Genomic DNA, 20,589 nt, shown 5'->3' with positions numbered 1-20,589 from the left:
CTAATTTTCCCCTCATACTCCTGGATTTTTTTATCTCTCTTTCTTTCAGCTTCCTCTTTCTCCATAACTTTATCTTCTAGTTCACCTATTCTCTCCTCTGCCTCTTCAATCCGAGCCGTCGTGGTTTCCATTTTGTTTTGCATTTCGTTTAAAGCGTTTTTCAGCTCCTCGTGACTGTTCCTTAGTCCCTTGATCTCTGTAGCAAGAGATTCTCTGCTGTCCTGTATACTGTTTTCAAGCCCAGCGATTAATTTTATGACTAGTATTCTAAATTCACTTTCTGTTATATTATTTAAATCCTTTTTGATCAGTTCATTAGCTGTTGTTATTTCCTGGAGATTCTTCTGAGGGGAATTCTTCCGTTTGGTCATTTTGGATAGTCCCTGGAGCGGTGAGGACCTGCGGGGCACTTCCCCCGTGCTGTGGTGTATAACTGTAGTTGGTGGGCGGGGCCGCAGTCCGACCTGATGTCTGCCCCCAGCCCACCGCTGGGGCCACAGTCAGACTGGTGTGTGCCTTCTCTTCCCCTCTCCTAGGGGCGGGATTCATTGTGGGGTGGTGTGGCCCGTCTGGGCTACTTGCACACTGCCAGGCTTGTGGTGCTGGGGAGCTGGCGTATTAGCTGGGGTGGGTAGGCAAGGTGCACGGGGGCGGGAGGGGCAGGCTTAGCTCGCTTCTCCTTAGGTGATCCACTTCAGGAGGGGCCCTGTGGCAGCGGGAGGGAGTCAGATCCACTGCCGGAGGTTTGGCTCCGCAGAAGCACAGAGTTGGGTGTTTGCGCGGAGCGAGCAAGTTCCCTGGCAGGAACTGGTTCTCTTTGGGATTTTGGCTGGGGGATGGGCGGGGGAGATGGCGCTGGCGAGCGCCTTTGTTCCCCGCCAAGCTGAGCTCTGCCGTCCGGGGGCTCAGCAGCTCTCCCTCCCTTTGTCCTCCAGCCTTCCCGCTTTCTGAGCAGAGCTGTTAACTTATGACCTCCCAGACGCTAAGTCGCGCTTGCTGTCGGAACACAGTCCGTCCGGCCCCTCCGCTTTTGCCAGCCCGACTCGGGGGCTCTGCTTGGCCGGTGAGCCGCCCCTCCGCCCTGGCTCCCTCCCGCCAGTCCGTGGAGCGCGCACCGCCTCGCCGCCCTTCCTACCCTCTTCTGTGGGCCTCTCGTCTGCACTTGGCTCCGGAGACTCCGTTCTGCTAATCCTCTGGCGGTTTTCTGGGTTCTTTAGGCAGGTGTAGGTGGAATCTAAGTGATCAGCAGGACGCGCGGTGAGCCCAGCGTCCTCCTACGCCGCCATCTTCCGGAACCTCAGCTGTGGGATTTTCATACAAGGCTTTTATGATGTTTAGGTATGTTTCTTCTATCCCAACTTTCTTGAGCGTTTTTATTAAGAAAGGATGCTGTATTTTGTTAAATGCTTTTTCTGCAAAGGAAAGAATCAACAAAACTAAAAGGCAACCGACAGAATGGGAAAAGACATTTGCAAATGACATATCGGAATAAGGGTTAGTTCCAAAATCTATAAAGAATTTACCAAACTCAACACCTGAAAAACAAATAATCCAGTGAAGAAATGGGCAGAAGGCGCGAATAGAACTTTTCTACAGAAGACATCCAGATGGCCAACAGACACATTAAAAGATGCTCAACGTCACTCATCATCAGGTGAATACAAATCAAAACCACACTGAGATACCACCTCACACTGGTCAGGGTGGCTAAAATTAACAAGTCAGAAAACAACAGATGCTGGCGAGGATGTGGAGAAACAGGAACCCTCTTGCACTGTTAGTGGGAATGCAAACTGGTGCAACCACTCTGGAAAACAGTGTGGAGTTTCCTCAAAAAATTAACAATAGAACTACCCTACGACCCAGCAATAGCACTATTGGGAATTTATCCAAGGGATACAAGAGTGCTGATTCATAGGGCACATGTACCCCAATGTTTATAGCAGCTCTTTCAACAATAGCCAAATTATGGAAAGAGCCTAAATGTCCAGCAACTGATGAATGTGGTTTATATATAGAAGAAGATGTGGTTTATATATACAACGGAATACTACTTGGCAATAAGAAAAAATGAAATAATGCCATTTGCAGTAACGTGGATAGAACTCATAAGTATTATGCTCAGTGAAATAAGTCAGTCAGAGAAAGACAGATATCATGTTTCCACTCATATGTGGATCTTGAGAAACTTAACAGAAGACCATGGGGAAAGGGAAGGGGAAAAATAGTTACAAACAGAGAGAGAAGGAGACAAACCATAAGAGACTCTTAAGATACAGAGAACAAACTGAGGGTTGATGGGGGGTGGGAGAGAGGGTAAATAGGTGATGGGTATTGAGAAGGGCACTTGTTGGGATGAGCACGGGGTGTTGTATGTAAGTGCTGTACCACAGGGATCTACCCCCAAAACCAAAAGCACACTGGGCACAGTGTTTGTTAACCAATATGACAATAAATTATATTTTTTTAAAAAAAGCTAGTAGTGCTTTTGCAAGTACAACCACCTTGATAACTGTGTGGGTTTTCTATATAGCAGATTTTGAGTCCACTACATACACCACAGGCTGCATCCCAAATGTTTTTGAGACATTCCTTTATCTCTAGATTTAATTCCTGGTGGTTTTGACGTGTGAAGCTGCTGTGCAATGACACAATTAAGATTCTTAGGAGTTTATTTGTCCAGCTGAGAAGGTCTGCAAGGCACCAATTTAATTCATCTAGAGGTCTCAACAAAAAGTCTCAAAGATCCTTGTTCCTGAGGCAAAGTGTTAATATGATAATCTTTTACTTGTTTGAGAGGCTGGGAATGTGAATGGTTTTATTTTCCAGACTAACAGTTTCCAAAATTTCCAAGGTCTCCACACTCCCACTATATATTGCTTAAAAACTGGCATGTTTTTTAGTCTTTATTTTTCCTGTAGAACCTTACCATGAACAACTAAAAGCAAGAGGAGGGTGTTCTAAGTACTTTCCTTAGACATTTCTTAAGTGAAGTCCCAAAGTTCATTAGGTGCATTTTCTAACTTCTAGGTTATATGTGACAGTTTTACTAAATGTGTCAAAATGTTATAACACAGGTCACCATTCTTCACTTTTCCTGTTATAGTTTTCTTCTTTCTGTTGTAGAGGAAGTTTGTTCTACTTCCTCTAATGGTTTCCTTCTCACTACCTGTCTCTTGGTCACCAAATCAATGAATCATATTTTTATTACTGTAGCACCCCACTTTCAGTACATTTTTTTCATCAGCTCTCTATAGCCTTAGTAATGGTGTGTAACAAACAACCATGGAACTTCTGTGACAAACAATCATAGGAATTTATTGCTTACATTAATAGAAAAGTTCTAGAAGCAACTCTGATGATCATGATTGGTAGTTACCTGGTTATCAAATGATTTAGCATGGTCTTATCTGGGGGCAAGTGGGAAACCTTAGCTCTGCTCCCTATATCTCCCATCCTTCATCAGTCTAGCCCAGGTATGTCCTTTCATGGCAGTATTAGAGGACAAGTGTAAGAATGCACTCAATTGTATAAACCCATTTTAATCTTTTCTTTGTGTCATATAAATGAACATATCATTGCCAGTGTTATTCATGGATGAACCCAGGGATGGTAATTATGTCTACTCCCATGCTTATGGGAAGGGATTGAAAAATTATGCTATGGCAAAGCAGGTGAATACAGGAGGGGCAAAAGATAGGGGCCCTCTCTGCAATCCACTCATTCTAGATCTTCTGAATCCAAACTCCCAATTCTTATGCACAAGACCAAGTGAACACTGTCAGTTACATTAGTTTCCATTTTATTGGAGTTGTATATGTATTTTGCTTTAGATTGGACAGTGCTTATAATTTATTTTTGAACATTTAAAAACACTTAAATAAATCCAAAATTTCCTTTTGAGGAAAGTACCTTTTATTGTCTTAGTTAACAGGTAAGGATACCTCAGTAGAGGGTTTAAGACACTTGCTAAATTTCTTTCCCTTCAGGGACAAATAGTTAATGGCATTCAGATTGGTTCCATTTGTGAATTAGAACATGTGTTTCTGAAATTAAACCATACTAAATGATAGCTAAGTTTATTTCAGTTGACAGGACTTCCCCTCCTGTTTTTTACAGATATATATATATATATATATATATATATATATATATATATATTTCATACACTGAATGTTTAAATGCTTTTCCTAATGAGGACAGATTCAGACTATATTTTTCCAACACCATAAACAGGATTGAATATATTTCCCTATATACAAGATATGATTGTGTATGCTTTGATCATTCAGGATTTTCCTACAGAATAAACTGAATTGTGTCATGGACCACCATCAGGGTGAGTGTAGGTGACTAGAATAATAATCTCTAGTTGTTACCAAAGCTGTCATATGAGAGACCACACCCCTGACATAAAAGTCCACTTTATTTTCTTTAAACATATGGTTGTTGAATTTTATGGGAAGCTTTTAGCCTTTTGTGGGGTTTTTTTTATTTACCAAAGTGGTCACTAAAGGGAAATTAACTAATATTCAAGGTCAGGAATATAATATTTCTGTGACTTTCAACACTAAAAGCAAAATCCATTAGTAGCTATAGATTTTTCTCTGCAGCAATGAAGTAGTGTATAATCAATTTATATTAGTCTAGCACTGTATATGAAAATGGTAAGTCTTGCTGGGTCTGTGCTTCTGTTTCCTATGAGAGCTTGTACCAGACTGTGCATTAAGTCTAAGAGTTGAGACACAAACTGGAGTCTCAGTGGTTATAAAACAATCCTTTGTGTCTGACCCCAGTCACCTTCTTAACAATCCCCGAGCAGTAAACATTTATTTTAATCAATAGCTCTCATCTGGGTGAAACAACTTAATCATTAAAACTTATGATACTTTAAACAAATTAATACCATTAATAAGCAACATATTTGACTAATATTTTCAGTTATCTTTCTTTCTTCTTTCCTTTTTTTCCCTCTCTCCCTCCCTCCATTCCTTCCTTCTTTCCTTTCTCTCCCATCCCTTTTCTGTTGCTTTCTCTTACTTTTTTTTTCTTTCTTGCATTGTCAAGAACTAGTCTTCTTTGGAGTGTGGAGACTTTTAGATATTGAAAACTGTTTCATGTGGTCATAATTCAAAGAAATTAGGCTTCTGGAGTATTTAAATAATCTGAAAATATAATGCACAAACCTATAACATCAAGTCTGAATATTCACTATATTCACTGATCAAAATGTTTTTGTTTCTTTCATAAAGTGTTACATTCTGTAGTTTTATTTTTACAGTTACTAATCCATGAAGTTTTGGCATTATGCAAGAAGACAATATAGTGTTTTAGACATTTCTGTTACCTTGGAGCCAGAAATGCTGCTTCTCTAACCTTGCATAATCACTAAGGCCTCAGTTTCTTCATTTCTAGAATTTGAATAACAATATTAATTCCCCCTTTCCCTACCTCAACAATAGTTCATGAGGATAAAATTAATCACTAACATGTGAATGTCTTCTGTGGACTATGACTCTTTGCATAAATGCAGACACATGAGATATGGAAAAAAGAAAATTTTCTTATAATTTCCTAGGAAAATACTATAGCAGGATTAAAAAAAAATCCCTCATTCCTCAGCTAGGTTGGGGTGAATTATACATACCCATCTTCCTTCTAGAGTTCATGGACCACACTAAGCTAACATTAAAAAAAAACAATGTTTGTTTAGTCCTGATAAAATGGCAGAAAATTATTTTAGTAATAGGTTTCAAGATTTTACTAAAAATGTGAAAAAATACTAGAAAAACATGTTTGTCTGTCTTGTAAATAAATTGAGTCACCCCAAGGCTACACTGAAGCAAGCCTCCAACCACACCTACTTCTTATCTTGTCTCTAACTCTCAGGATGGAAGGAAAGAAAATCTTGGGGCGCCTGGGTGGCGCAGTCGGTTAAGCGTCCGACTTCAGCCAGGTCACGATCTCGCGGTCCGTGAGTTCGAGCCCCGCGTCAGGCTCTGGGCTGATGGCTCGGAGCCTGGAGCCTGTTTCCGATTCTGTGTCTCCCTCTCTCTCTGCCCCTCCCCCGTTCATGCTCTGTCTCTCTCTGTCCCAAAAATAAATAAAAAACGTTGAAAAAAAAATTTTTTTTTAAATAAAAAATAAAAATAATAAAAAAAAAAAAGAAAATCTTAACCTAATGGAATGATTCTTATCTGGGTCTAGGATCTAGAAGAGACTATATGGGATTCCACAAGGAAGTAGGTAAGGTAAAAGACTAAGAAAACCAGGATCGGGGAGAAGAAACAGAAAAACAGGACATAGTTTTTATGGTTAACAGTCTGACTTGTTATGAACTGATTAGCCATTGGAGGAGAAACTAAAGAACCCTTTTGTCTTATATTCTATACTTATAATCTGTGTTTAATAATAATAATACAAAATTTTCAGAAGTGGATTCTTCCTTCCTCCCTTTATATATGGTCAAGAGGTCACAATATTTGCACTACAATCACGAATATACAAGTACCTAATTCTTTCCTCATTTTCAGCTGCACTGAAAACTGCACTTATATGTCCACTTATATGAGACATCTAGTTAATTTATTAATATATGGTAAAGCAAATGCTATCCTTCTGTCAATGAAGATGTTGCTTACCATCTGGTTATATTTATTGAGAAATCATTTATTCATTCTTTTTTTTTTTAACGTTTATTTATTTTTGAGACAGAGAAAGACAGAGCATGAACGGGGGAGGGTCAGAGATAGAGGGAGACACAGAATCTGAAACAGGCTCCAGGCTCTGAGCAGTCAGCACAGAGCCCGACGCGGGGCTCGAACTCAGGGACCGCGAGATCGTGACCTGAGCTGAAGTCGGACGCTTAACCGACTGAGCCACCCAGGCGCCCCAATCATTTATTCATTCTTATTAAATGCATACCAATGACCTGGCAAAATAAATTACAATTGATATTATACAGTGACTTTGGTTAAAGAAACAGTAGACTATAAGTCATGTACACCAATTATAAACAACAAATCAATATATGCTATAATAAGGAACACTTCCACTCTCTTACCACAACTATACCACACACACGCACACACACACACACACACACACACACACACACATACAACAGCTTTATATTTTGAAATCTCAGATTTGAAATATTTGCTATGCATCCTAACTGGTTCACTGATATACTCTTTTTGTTCAGGGAGAAATGAATATATATAAAAGTGCAGTGTTTATATGGAAATGTAAAGGAAGTACAGAGCTAAAACATTTTGTCAAAAAAGAAAAAGGGGAAGGAATCACTCTACCCAATAGCAAGATTTATTATATAACTACAGTAATCAAGATTGTATGTTATTGGTAGAGGGAGTATCACAGAGATCAATGGAACAATAAGGAGAATAGAGACATTCCCCCATACAAGTGTAGACAAGTGATTTTTAACAAACGTAGCAAAGAAATACAGTGAGGGAAGGATAATATTTTTAACAGATGGTGCTAGAACAATTAGATATCCTTAACTAAAATAGAAACATAAACTTTAGCCTATATCTCATGTCTTACATAAAAATTAACTTAATGTAGAATATGGACTTGAATATAAAATGTAAAACTATAGAGGCACCTGGGTGGCTCAGTCAGTTAAGCGTCTGACTTTGGCTCAGGTCATGATCTCACAGTTTGTGAGTTCAAGCCCCATGTCGGGCTCTGTGCTGACAGCTTAGAACCTGAAGCCTGCTTCAGATTCTGTCTCCCTCTCTCTTTGCTCCTCCTCTACTTGTGCTCTGTCTCTCTCTCTCTCTCAAAAATAAACATTAAAAAAATTTTTTTAATGTAAAACTATAAAACTTTTATTTTTTTTAATTTATTTTTTTTTGAGGAAAGAGAGAGGAAGAGGGAGTGCTAGTGCATAAGTGAGCAGGGGAGGGGCAGAAAGAGAGAGGGAGAGAGAGAATCCCAAACAGGCTCTGTGCTATCAGTGTAGGGCCAGACGTGGAGCTCAATCTCATGAACCATGAGCCAAAATCAAGGGTCAGAAGCTTAACCAACTGAGCTACCCAGGTGCCTCAAACTATAAAACTTTTAGAAGAAAATGTAGGAGAAAATCTTTAGAAACTAAGATTTGGTGAAGAGTTCTTAAACATAATACTAAGAGTATGACTCATGGAAGAAAACAAATTTCAACAAAATTAAAAACCTTTGCTCTGAAAAAGAAAACACAAAAAACAACAAAACAAAATAAAACAAACACACAAACAAACAAACAAACAAAAAACCCTGTTAAAGAATAAAAAGCTATAGCTTTGAAGAAAATATTTGCAAATCACATACCTGGATGAGACTCTTAATGACAAATATATAAGGACCTCTCAAAACTCAACAGTAAAAAACAATCCAATTAGAAAATAGGTAAAGACCTGAAGAAACATTTCATAGAAGAGAGTATACAAATGGTAAATAAGCACATGAAAAGATGCCAATATCAATGCAAATAAAAATCACAATGAGATTCTACTTTACAACCACTAGGACAACTGTAATAAAAAAAAAAAAAAACAGACAAGAATCGGTGTTGGTGTAGATGCAGGGTAATTGGATCACTCATACACTGGAATGTAAAACTTCCAGCACTTCCAGAGTGCTGCTACTCTGAAAGACAAGTTGGCAATTTCCTACAAAACTAAATGTACTCTTACTCTATGATCAGCAATCACACTCTTTGGTATTTACTAAAATGAATTGAAACTTAACACACAAAAACCTGCACACATATTCTCTTAGCAGTTTAATTCATTTTTGCAAAACTTGGAAGCAAACAAGATGTCCTTCAGTAGTTCTATTAGTTTGATAAGGCTGCCATAACCAAGTACCTCAAATGGGGTAGCTTAAACAACAGAAATGTATTTCCTCATAATTTTGGAGACCAGAAATCCAAGATCACGATGTTAGCAGGGTTGGTTTCTTCCGATGACCTCTCTCCTTTGTTTATAGATTACCATCTTCTCCATGTGTCTTCACATTGTCTTCCCTCTGTGCATGTCTATGTCCTAATATTTTCTCATAAGGACACCAGCCATATTGGATTAGGATCCAGGTTGATGACCTAATTTTAACTTCATTGCCTCTTTAAAGGCCCTATCTCCTAGTATAGTCACATTTTGAGGTATGAGAGGTTATGACTTTAACATGTGTTTATGAGGGGGAGTGCATAATTTAACCCATGATAGTAGGTTAATAGATAAGTAAACTGTGGTGTATCATCCATGTAGTGGACTATGATTCAGTGCTAAAACAATAAAAAAAAAACAGCTTTGAAATCATGGAAATGCATGGAGGAAACTTAAATGCTTATTATTAAGTATAATTTACAATCTTAAAAGGGTACATATTGTATGATTTAACATTCTGGAAAAGGCCAAACTATGGAGGCAATGAAAAGATCAATGATTGCTAGAGCTTGGGTGAGGAATGGATGAATAGGTGGAACACAAAGGATTTTAATGACAGTGAAACTATTCTCTATGATACTACAATAGTTGATACATGTCAGTATACTTGTGTCAAAATCCATAAAATGTTCACAACTAAAAGGGAACCCTAATGAACACTATGAACTTTGAGTGGTAATGATATGTCAATGTAGATTCATTGATTATTACAACTGTACCACTTTGCTGTGGGATGTTGATAGTGGAGACACTGTTAGTGTGTGGGTAGGCTGTATGTATATGGGGTCAGGAGATTTAAAGGAATTCTGTGCTTTCTGATTAATTTTTCATACAAACCTTAAACTGCTCTAAAAATAAAGCCTATTTAAAAATAGTGACAATGCCAATGCTGACATATATGCTGAGAAACTCTCATACATTATTATATACATATGTAGTTGTATATATTGATACATATATATCATATATTATTGGGAATTTAAAGTGATAAGGCCACTCTGGGAAATAGGTTGGCAGTTTCTTAAAAAAACTGAATTTACACTAACTATATAACCCAACAATCACACTCCTGAGCATTTATCTCAGAGAAGTCAAACTATCTGCACAAAACCCTATACAGGAATGTTCATAGAAGCTTTATTTATAATTGCTCCGAACTGCAAACAATCAAAGTGTCCTACAATAGGTGAATGGATAGAGAGGAAAGGCCAAAATGGCAGAGCAGCATGGAAATTCCCTGTTTCTCTCGTCCCTGAAATGAAGCTAGATCAGCATCAAACCATTTTGCACACCTAGAAAATTGATCTGAGGATTAACACAACAATCTGCATAACTTGAGCCACAGAACTCTACAGGTACATGGCACGGAGAGGTGAACTGGGGGAGAGAGAAGCAGCAGAGGATAGGAAGCTATATTTGCAGAGAGAGGAGAGAGAAAGGGGGGAGAGTACAGGAAACCCACTCTCCCCAAAAGTAGCTGGAGAGAAAGGAAAGAGTGGAAACACCCACAAATGACTGAACAAGAAAGAGAGAAAGAAGAGGGTTTCAATACCATTAAGACTCTATAAACAGGGGAGAGCAGCATCAGAAATGCCGCAGCCCATTACCTGGTGGTGCTCTGGTGGGAAGGGCTAATCCCCAGGATCAGGCAGTGAGGTCCAAGGAGTCTGCAGGTCACACAGGGAGAAGTGGTTCCCCTGCCAGAGAACATTTGGTAGAGGTTGTATGACTTCCCCACAGGTGAAGGTCCCAGCAGACCACAGAGAACATGATTGCTGGTATTGGAACAAAGATGCCAGGATGCAGTGAAACCTGGAGCTGGTTGTATGTAGTGATTTACCATAATGTTTGAACCACTGCCGGGGATCAATTGCACAATCTTATTCTGGGGCAAGCTAGCACTGGCTACAACCACTGAGCCTCTGCGGCAGTGTGATCCCAAGAATGTTCCCAGGGGCAAGCCAGCACCTGACCATTGCTTAGTGAGACCCTCCCCCAGAGAGTTGGAGTGGGTCCAAGCCACAGGGCCCTCAGAAGTGAGGGGTTTAGAAACAGCGACATCTGAGATAAAATTTGGAAGGGAGGTGCTGCCTGGCAGACTGACGGCTTGGACATGGACAGTGTAGAAGTGGGCAGTGAATGGAAGCCAGAGACAAAGGAGGGCTTGATTGCCAATCGGTGAGAATGCAGTTTCAGAACCAGAGACTGGGAATTTGGGTGATGCCATTTATACCTCTCCTGCACATGCACACACATGTGCATGTGCACCACAACAATCCACCCCAGTAAGCTAAGCAGTGCCACCTAGTGGACAATGAAGCTGTTATACCAAGTCCCATTCAACTGCACCAACCAAGCCGTAAAGGTGGACCACCACAAGGCTCTCTGCCTGTTTAGTGTACAGATTATAAAGTGCTTCATAGTTTGACTTCTAAGGGAAACTGTATATAATTTCATTCGTATTTCATTCTGTTCACTGGTCCATCTATTCATTTCTTTTTTTTCTTTCCTTTTTCTTTTTTTATTCTTGGAGACAAGAGAAAGCATTTATTTTTCATTTCTGTTTTTATACAAAAGTTTTTAAAAATTTTTTACTGTAGTTTTAATTTTTTAGTAAGTTTTTTTATTTTATGTTTTTTCTATTTTACCTTCTTCAATTCAGTTTATTCTATTTATTGCATACATTTTATTTTTGAGACAGAGAGAGACAGAGCATGAACAGGGGAGGGTCAGAGAGAGGGAGACACAGAATCTGAAACAGGCTCCAGGCTCCGAGCTGTCAGCACAGAGCCCGACGCGGGGCTTGAACTCACGGACCGCGAGATCATGACCTGAACTGAAGTCGGCCGCTTAACCGATTGAGCCACCCAGGCGCCCCTTATTGCATACATTTTAAAAAATTTTAAATGGTTTCTTACTTTTTTTTCCTCTATTCAATCAAACTTCTTTCAACAACCAGACCAAAATATACCTAGGATCTAGCTTCCTTTATTTTATTTGATTTTTTGTGTTGTTTTTAATTTGTTTAGTTTGTATTTTTTATCTTATTAATTATTTTTCTTTCTCCAAAATGACAAAATGAAGGAATTCACCCCAAAAGAAAGAACAGAAAGAAATGACAGCCAACGACTTAATCAACACAGGTATTAGCAAGATGTCTGGACTAGAATTTAGAATAATGAAAATAAGAATTCTAGCTGGAGTTGAGAAAAGGTTAGAATTCCTTTATGTGGATATAAAAGAAGTAAAATCTAGTCAGGACAAAATTAAAAACACTGTAACTGAGATGCATCTCAAATGGATGCCATGGCAGCAAGGATGGATGAAGCAGCACAGAAAATCAGCGATATAGAAGATGGGATTATGGAGAATAATGCAGAAAAAAAGAGGGAAACTAAGGGAAAAAAGCACAATATAAGAATTAGAGAACTCAGTGACTCACTAAAAAGAAATAACATCTAAATCTTAGGAGTCCCAGAAGACGAAGAGAGAGAAAAAGGGGTAGAAGGTTTATGAGTGCAAATCATAGCAGAAAACTTTCCTAACCTGGGGAAAGACACAGACCTCAATATCCAAGAAGCACAGAGAACTCTCATTGGATAAAAGAAACCAAAACAAACAAAACAAAACCACTGTCAACAAGGAATATAGTAGTCAAATTCACAAAATCCACAGACAAGGAAAGAATTATGAAAGCAACAAGGCAAAAAAAAAAAATCCTTGGCCTAAAAGAGAAGACAGGTCAGGTGCACAGCAGACCTATCCACAGAAACTTTGCAGGCCAGAAAGGCATGGCAGGATATATTCAATGTGCTGAATCAGAAAAATATGCAGCCAAGAATTCTTTATCCAGTAAGGCTGTCATTCAAAATAGAAGGAGATATAAAGAGTTTCCCAGACAAACAAAAAGTAAAGGAGTTCATGACCACTAAACCAGCAATGCAAGAAATTTTAAGGGGGGGGGGCTCCCTCAGGGGAGAAAAGATGAAACAAAACAAAAAAGACCAAAAGCAACAGAGTAGAAAGGACCAGAGAACACCACCAGAAACTCCAACTCTACGGGCAACAAAATGGCAATAAATTAATATATTTCAGTACTCACTCTAAATGTCAATGGACTAAAAACTCCAACCAAAATAAATAGGGTAACATAATGGATAAGAAAACAAGATCCATCTATATGCTGTTTGCAAGAGACTCATTTGAGACTTAAAGACACCTTCAGATTGAAAATAAGGGGATGGAGAACCATCTATCATGCTAATGGTTGCCAAAAGAAAGCTGGAGTAGCCATACTTACATCAGACAATCTAGATTTAAAATAAAGACTGTAACAAGAGATGAAGAAGAACATTATGTCATAATTAAGGGGTCTATCCAACAAGATTAAACAATTATAAACATTTATGCCCCCAACATGATAGCACCCGAATATATAAATCAATTAATCATAAACATAAAAAACTCATTGATAATAATACCATAATAGTAGGGGACTTCAACACCCCACTTACAACAATTGACAGATCATCTAAACAGAAAATCAATAAGGAAACAATGGCTTTGAATGACACAATGGACCAGACGGACCTAACAGATTTATTCAGAACATTTCATCCTGAAAGGAGCAGAATACACATTCATCTTGAGTGCACATGTAGCATCTCCAGAATATATCACATACTGGGATACAAATGAGCCCTCAACTAGTTCAAAAAGATCAAGATCATGCTGTGCATATTTTGAGACCACGACACTATGTAGTTTGAAATCTACCACAAGAAAAAATTTGGAAAGACCATGAATACTTGGAGATTAAAGAACATTCTACTAAAGAGTGAATGGGTTAACCAAGAAATTAAAGAGGAAGTTAAAAAGTACATGGAAGTCAATGAAAATGATAACACCAAAACCCCAAACCTCTGGGGTGTAGCAAAGACCATCATAAAAGGGAAGTATATAGCAATCCAGGCCTTCCTAAAGAAGGAAGAAAGGTGTCAGATACACAGCCTAACCTTACACCTTAAAGAGCTGGACAAAGAACAGAAAATAAAACCCCAAACAAGCAGAAGATGGGAAATAATAAAGATTAGAGCAGAAATCAATGCTATAGGAACCAAAAAACAACAAAACAAAAAAAACAAAAACAAACAAAAAAAAAACAAACCACCCACCCAAAAAAAAAAAAAAAACTCAAAAAAACAAAACAGTAGAACAGATCAATGAATCCAGGAGCTGGTTCTTTGAAGGAATTAACAAAATTGATAATCCCCTAGCCAGTTTGATCAAAAAGAAAAAGGAAAGGACCCAAATAAATAAAATTAAGAATGAAAGAGGAAAGATCACAACCAACACTGCAGAAATAAGAACGATAATAAGAGAATATTATGAGCAATTATATGCCAATAGATTGGGCAATCTGGAAGAAATAGACAAACTCCTAGAAACATATAAACTACCAAAACTGACACGGGAAGCAATAGAAAATTTGAACAGACCCATCACCAGTAAAGAAATTGAATTAGTAATCAAAAATCTTCTGAAAAGAAAAAAAAAAAAAAACAGTCCATGGCTGGATGGCTTTCCAGAGGGAATTCTACCAAACATTTAAAGAAGAGTTAACAGTATTCTTTTGAAGCTGTTCCAAAAATAGAAATGGAAGGAGAACTTCCAAACTCATTCAACCAGGACAGCATTACCTTGATTCCAGACAAAGACCCCCTAAAAAGAACTGTAGACCAATTTTCCTGATGATCATGGATGCAAAAATTCTCAGCAAATTATTAGACAAATGGTTCCAACAATACATTAAAAGAATTATTCACCATGACCAAGTGGGATTTATACCTGTGATGCAGGGCTGGTTCAATATCTGTAAATCAGTCAGTGTGATACATCACATTAATAAAAGAAAGAACAAGAACCACATGATTGTCTCAATAGATGCAGAGAAAGCATTTGACAAAATACAGCATCCCTTTTTGATAAAAACCCTCAAGAAAGAAGGGATAGAGGGACATACCTTAAGATCATAAAGACCATATACAAAACTCCAACTGGTAATATCATCTTCAATGTGGAAAAACTGAGAGCTTTCCTCCTAAAGTCAGGAACACGACAGGGTTGTCTACTCTCACCACTGTTACTCAACATAGAATTAGAAGTCCTAAGCACAGCAATCAGCCAACACAAAGAAAAAAAGTCATCCAGATTGGCAAGGAGGAAGTCAAACTTTCACACTTCACAGATGACATGATACTCTACATAGAAAACCCGAGGATTCCACCGAAAAACTGCTAGAACTGATCCATGAATTCAGCAAAGTCACAAGATATAAAATCAATGAACAGAAATCGCTTGCATTTCTATACACCAATAATGAAGCAGCAGAAATAGAAGTCAAGGAATCAATCCCATTTACAATTGCACAAAAAGCCATAAAATACCTAGGCATAAACCTAACCAAAGAGGTGAAAAATATATACACTGAAAACTATAGAAAGCTTATGAAAAAAGTTGAAGAAGACACACAAAAAAATGGAAAAAATATACCATGCTTCTAGACTGGAAGAACAAATATTGTTAAAATGTTGTTACTACTCAAAGCAATCTATATATTCAGTGTAATCCCTATCAAAATAACACGAACATTCTTCACAGATCTAGAGCAAACCATCCTAAAATTTGTATGGTACCAGAAAAGACCCCAAATAGCCAAAGCAATCCTGAAAAAGAAAACCAAGGCTGGAGGCAGCACAATTCTGGACTTCAAGATGTATGACAAAGCTGTAATCATCAAGACAGTATGGTACTGGCACAAAAACAGACACATAAATCAATGGAACAGTGTAGAGAACCTAGAAATGGACCCATACACATATGGCCAACTACTCTTTGACAAAGCAGGAAAGAATATCCAATGGAATAAAGACAGTCTCTTCAGCAAATGGTGCTGGGAAAACTGGACAGCGGCATGCAGAAAAACGAACCTGGACCACTTTCTTACATCATTCACAAAAATAAACTCAAAATGGATGTAAGATCTAAATGTAAGACAGGAAGCTATCAACATCCTAGATGAAAAAGCAGGCAGAAACCTCTTTGACCTCAGCCACAGCAACTTCTTACTCAACATGTCTCTGGAGGCAAGGGAAGCAAAAGCAAAAATGAATTTTGGGACCTCGTCAAGATAAAAAAGCTTCTGCATGGTGAAGGAAACAATCAGCAAAATTAAAAGACAACTGACGAATGGGAGAAAATATTTGCAAATGCCATATTGGATAATGGGTTAGTATCCAAAATCTATAAAAAAACTTATCAAACTCAACACCCAAAAAACAAATAATCCAGTGAAGAAATGGGCAAAAGACATGAATGGACACTTTTCCAAAGAAGACATCCAGATGGCTAACAAAACCATGAAAAAATGCTCAACATCACTCATCATCAGGGAAATATAAATCTAAACCACCATGAGATACCACCTCACACCTGTCAGAATGGCTACAGTTAACCACTCAGGCAACAACAGATGTTGGCAAGGATGTGGAGAAAGAGGACTCCTTTTGCACTGCTGGTGGGAATGCAAACTGGTGCATCCACTATGGGGAATGGTATGGAGGTTCCTCAAAAAATTAAAAATAGAACTACCCTACGACCAGCAATGGCACTGGTATGTATTTATCTAAAGGGTACTGGTGTGATGTTTCAAAAGCACAGATGCACCCCATGTTTATAGCAGCTCTGTCAACAATAGCCAAAGTACGGAAAGAGCTCAAATGTCCATCGACAGATGAATGGATAAAGAAGATGTGGTATCATATACAATGGAGTATTACTCGGCAATCAAAAAGAAAGACATCTTGCCATTTACAACAATGTGGATGGAACTAGATGGTATTATGCTAAGTGAAATAAGTCAGTCAGAGAAAGACAAATATCATATGACTTCACTCATATGTGGAATTTAAGATACAAAACATGTGAACATAAGGGAAGGGAGCACAAATAATACAACAACAGAGAGGGGGACAAAACATAAGAGATTCTTAAATATAGAGAACAAACTGAGTGTTACTGGAGGGATTGTGGGTTGGGGGATAGGCTAAATGGTCATTAAGGAAGACACTTGTTGGGATGAGCACTAGGTGTTATAGTAGGGGATGAATCACTGGATTCTACTCCTGAAATCATTGATGTACTATATGCTAACTAACTTGGATATAAATTTAAAAAATAAATGAATTAACTAAAAAACAAGTGAATTGGTAAATAGTGTACATCCATACCATGGAATAATATTCGGAAATAAAAAGGAACAGCTTGGATGGATATCAAGCATATTATGTTGAGTACAAAAGGCCAATCACAAAAGTCACATAATGTGCAATTCCAGTATATAATATTCTTATTTATTTATTTATTTATTTATTTATTTAGTTTTTATTTGTTGAGGGAAGAGGTAGAGAGAGAGCATTAGTGGGGGAAGGGCAGAGAGTAAGGGGGACAGATGATCCAAAGTGGGCTCTGCTCTGACAGGCTGACAGCAGCAAACCCGAACTCAATGAAGTGTTCAAACTCATGAACTGTGAGATCATGAATGACCTGAGCCGAAGTTGGATGCTCAACTGGCTGAGCCATCCAGTCGTCCCCTATTATATAATATTCTAGATATGACTATAAACATATATATAGACAGAGATATAGATATATTAATCAACTAGTGGTTACCAAGGGTTAAGGATCAGAGGGATGAGTGTGACTGTAAGTGGGTAGTATAAGGGAAATCTTTGTGGTTCTATATCTTGATTGAGGTAGTGGTTACAGAAATCTACCCATGTGATCAAATGGCTTAGAACTATTAACACACTTTGTATTAATGTGAGTTTCCTGGTTTTAATATTGTTCTATAGTTATGTAAAATGTAAGCCTCAGGGGAAACTGGGTGAAGGATACATGGGACCTCTCTGTAACTGTTTTTTTGTCACTCTATAATTATTTCAAAATGAAAAGGTAAAGAATGTATAATTACAGACATATTAGCATTCAGCTGAGACTTTCTTTCTAAAATAACTAGAATGATGAGAATCTTTGAATAATCACTAGAATGTATTGAGAAAAATCTATAATATTCGATGTAGGGAACAAATACTGATTTGTTTATATAAAATACTTTCTACTTTCTAGAATCTATCCCATGTAGATGAGGTTGCAATGATGTAAATTATTCAGTTTTATTTTTTGTTTTAAATAAAAAGTCACTGCTGGTATGATAGGTTGGTGCTAAACAAAAGGTTAAAATATAATAAAACCACAAAAGGAAATTTATATTTACAAAGTTTTGATTATTTATTGAAATTAACCTGCTTGTTCTTTACTGAGTTTTTTAAAAACATTATTTTTATCCTTTTTTCCTTTCTAAAGGGACATCCCTATCCCTTTTTAGAAATAACATGTTGGACCAAAGGCTCATATGAAAATAGGAAATGTCTTTATTCACAGTATGTTTCCATACTGGAATTCTTCCTGTTTTAAATTCTCATCAATTCTGATGTTCTCAGCAATATGACATTTATATATTATATCTGTGATGATCGTTATGACAGCCATCGCATGAACTGCTTTCTTGAACTCCTAGCAGTAAAAGAAGCTGAAATCTTTCCATGAAAGTCTTTGTTCTCATAAAATGTCCTACCACTGATTTTCTTTTATCTTTTCCATCAAGTGTGTGATTTTGAAGCACTCTTGTATTTTATTATATTGCTTTGACTAAGTTTCCGCTCTTGATGTATTTCTTTAATGGTTTTTTTAAAACTAAAAGTACACATACACACTCACACACACACAAATTACATAAAATACTGTCAAGTGTGTCTTGAGTGGCAAAGGAAGAGAATGGAGGAAGGAGGGTGCTAATTCTCCATCTTTTCTAGTCTTCATTCCATGTTCTGATAGCAGATGTAATATAAAAACAAAAGCTTGCTCTGACATAGTGTGGGGAATTATGGCATCCTTTCTTTATTAATGCTGAGTGAGCATTGGAAAATTGTAAATATGCCTTGCTTAGCACTGTGACAAACATCAGACCTTTAAGGATATGTATTATTCATTTTCATTACTTGTTCAAGTCTTGCTGATGGACATAGGGAAATATGGAATTCACCTTTCCATGGTCTTTTGTGGTAAAAACTTTTCTTAATATACATTTGCTGAATAGTTTATGTGTTTTCAAAAGGCAGATGCTTCAAAATGATTGAAGTTTAAATGATAATAATAAAGGGCTATTACTTTTAATCTTTCTGGGATCTGAGATCACTGAATGTTTGGCTTGTTCAGTGGTTCTTGCGTTACTGGGAGGAAGGACTTTGTACTAGTCAGGGTTTTCTAGAGAAGTTGAACCAATATTCATTATATGAAATTGGTTCACACAATCAGGGAGGCTGGAAAGTCCAGATCCAAGAGAGCCAGTGGTATAGTTCTGAATCTGAAGGCCTGAAAACCAGGAGAGCTGGTGGTGTAAATTCCAATCAAGTTCAAGTCCAAATGCAGAAGACTTATGTCCCACCTCAAAGTCAGTCAGGCAGAGAGGAAAAAAAAAATCTTACTCATCCTTTTATTCTATTCAGGCCTGGATTGAACGAGGCCCATCCACCTTGATCAGAACAATCTGCTTTCCTCAATCTACAGATTCAAGTGTTAATCTCATTCAGAAGCATTCTCACAGACACACTCAGCAATAAAGTTTAACCAAATACCTAGGCACCTCATGGCCCAGTGAAGTTGACCCATAAAATTAACCATTATAGACTTATTCTACAATGGTCACCGGATATAGTTTTTGCTACAAATGGAATATAGAAAATGGTAGAAAGGAGAGAGAATCAAAATTACTGTAGTTTCTTTTTATTGAAGGACTCCAGACAGCTGTCTTTCTGTTTGTTTGTTTTTTTTTTCCCCACCAGTTTTATGTCCACCAAAGTACGGAAAGAACTGTACTTTCTTCTGAAAGTGACTCAGAGAAAAATGAGTGTGCTACAGTATAGTATGTGCTCCTTTTTACCCAATTTCATTTTCTGATACCACTGAATCAGATTTCCATTTCTCCACTTAGCCTCTGTGTAAATACAGGTCACCATGGTACCCAGTAGCTTTAGACAATCCATAGATAACTATAGACACATCAGAAAGTAATAGAAGCTGTTTCTGTATTATTAAATTAGAGTCATAGTGGTAATTTCCTTACTAATGTATCAGTGTAAAAATAGTATCAGAGAAGAGGTAATGGCCTGTCTTTCTCCTCTAATAAGCAACAATATGAAACAGCTTTTCCACATAACAAGTTGTATTCATTTAATATTTACTTGTGTCATTTATTCAACACACTTTAATGAAATGCTGGCTAAATTGAAGATACTGCAAAGCACTGTAGTAAACATAATGTATACAAACATAAAGATAAATATTTTTTGTCTTAAGAGTTAGCAGGATAGAAATGCAAGAAAAGAGCTAGCAGTAGGATTTAACACTGAAATATCAGGGCATCCTATCCAGTGTGAAGAATGAGATGATGGGCAGAAGTTTTGGATAATTCTTAGAAGTCTAGGCAAGCAACTCTAAGAAGATCTGAAAATGGCAATAG

Source organism: Neofelis nebulosa, chromosome 3 (assembly GCF_028018385.1).
Source record: "Neofelis nebulosa isolate mNeoNeb1 chromosome 3, mNeoNeb1.pri, whole genome shotgun sequence".
NCBI lineage: Eukaryota > Metazoa > Chordata > Mammalia > Carnivora > Felidae > Neofelis > Neofelis nebulosa.
This window is presented reverse-complemented; position numbering follows the sequence as displayed.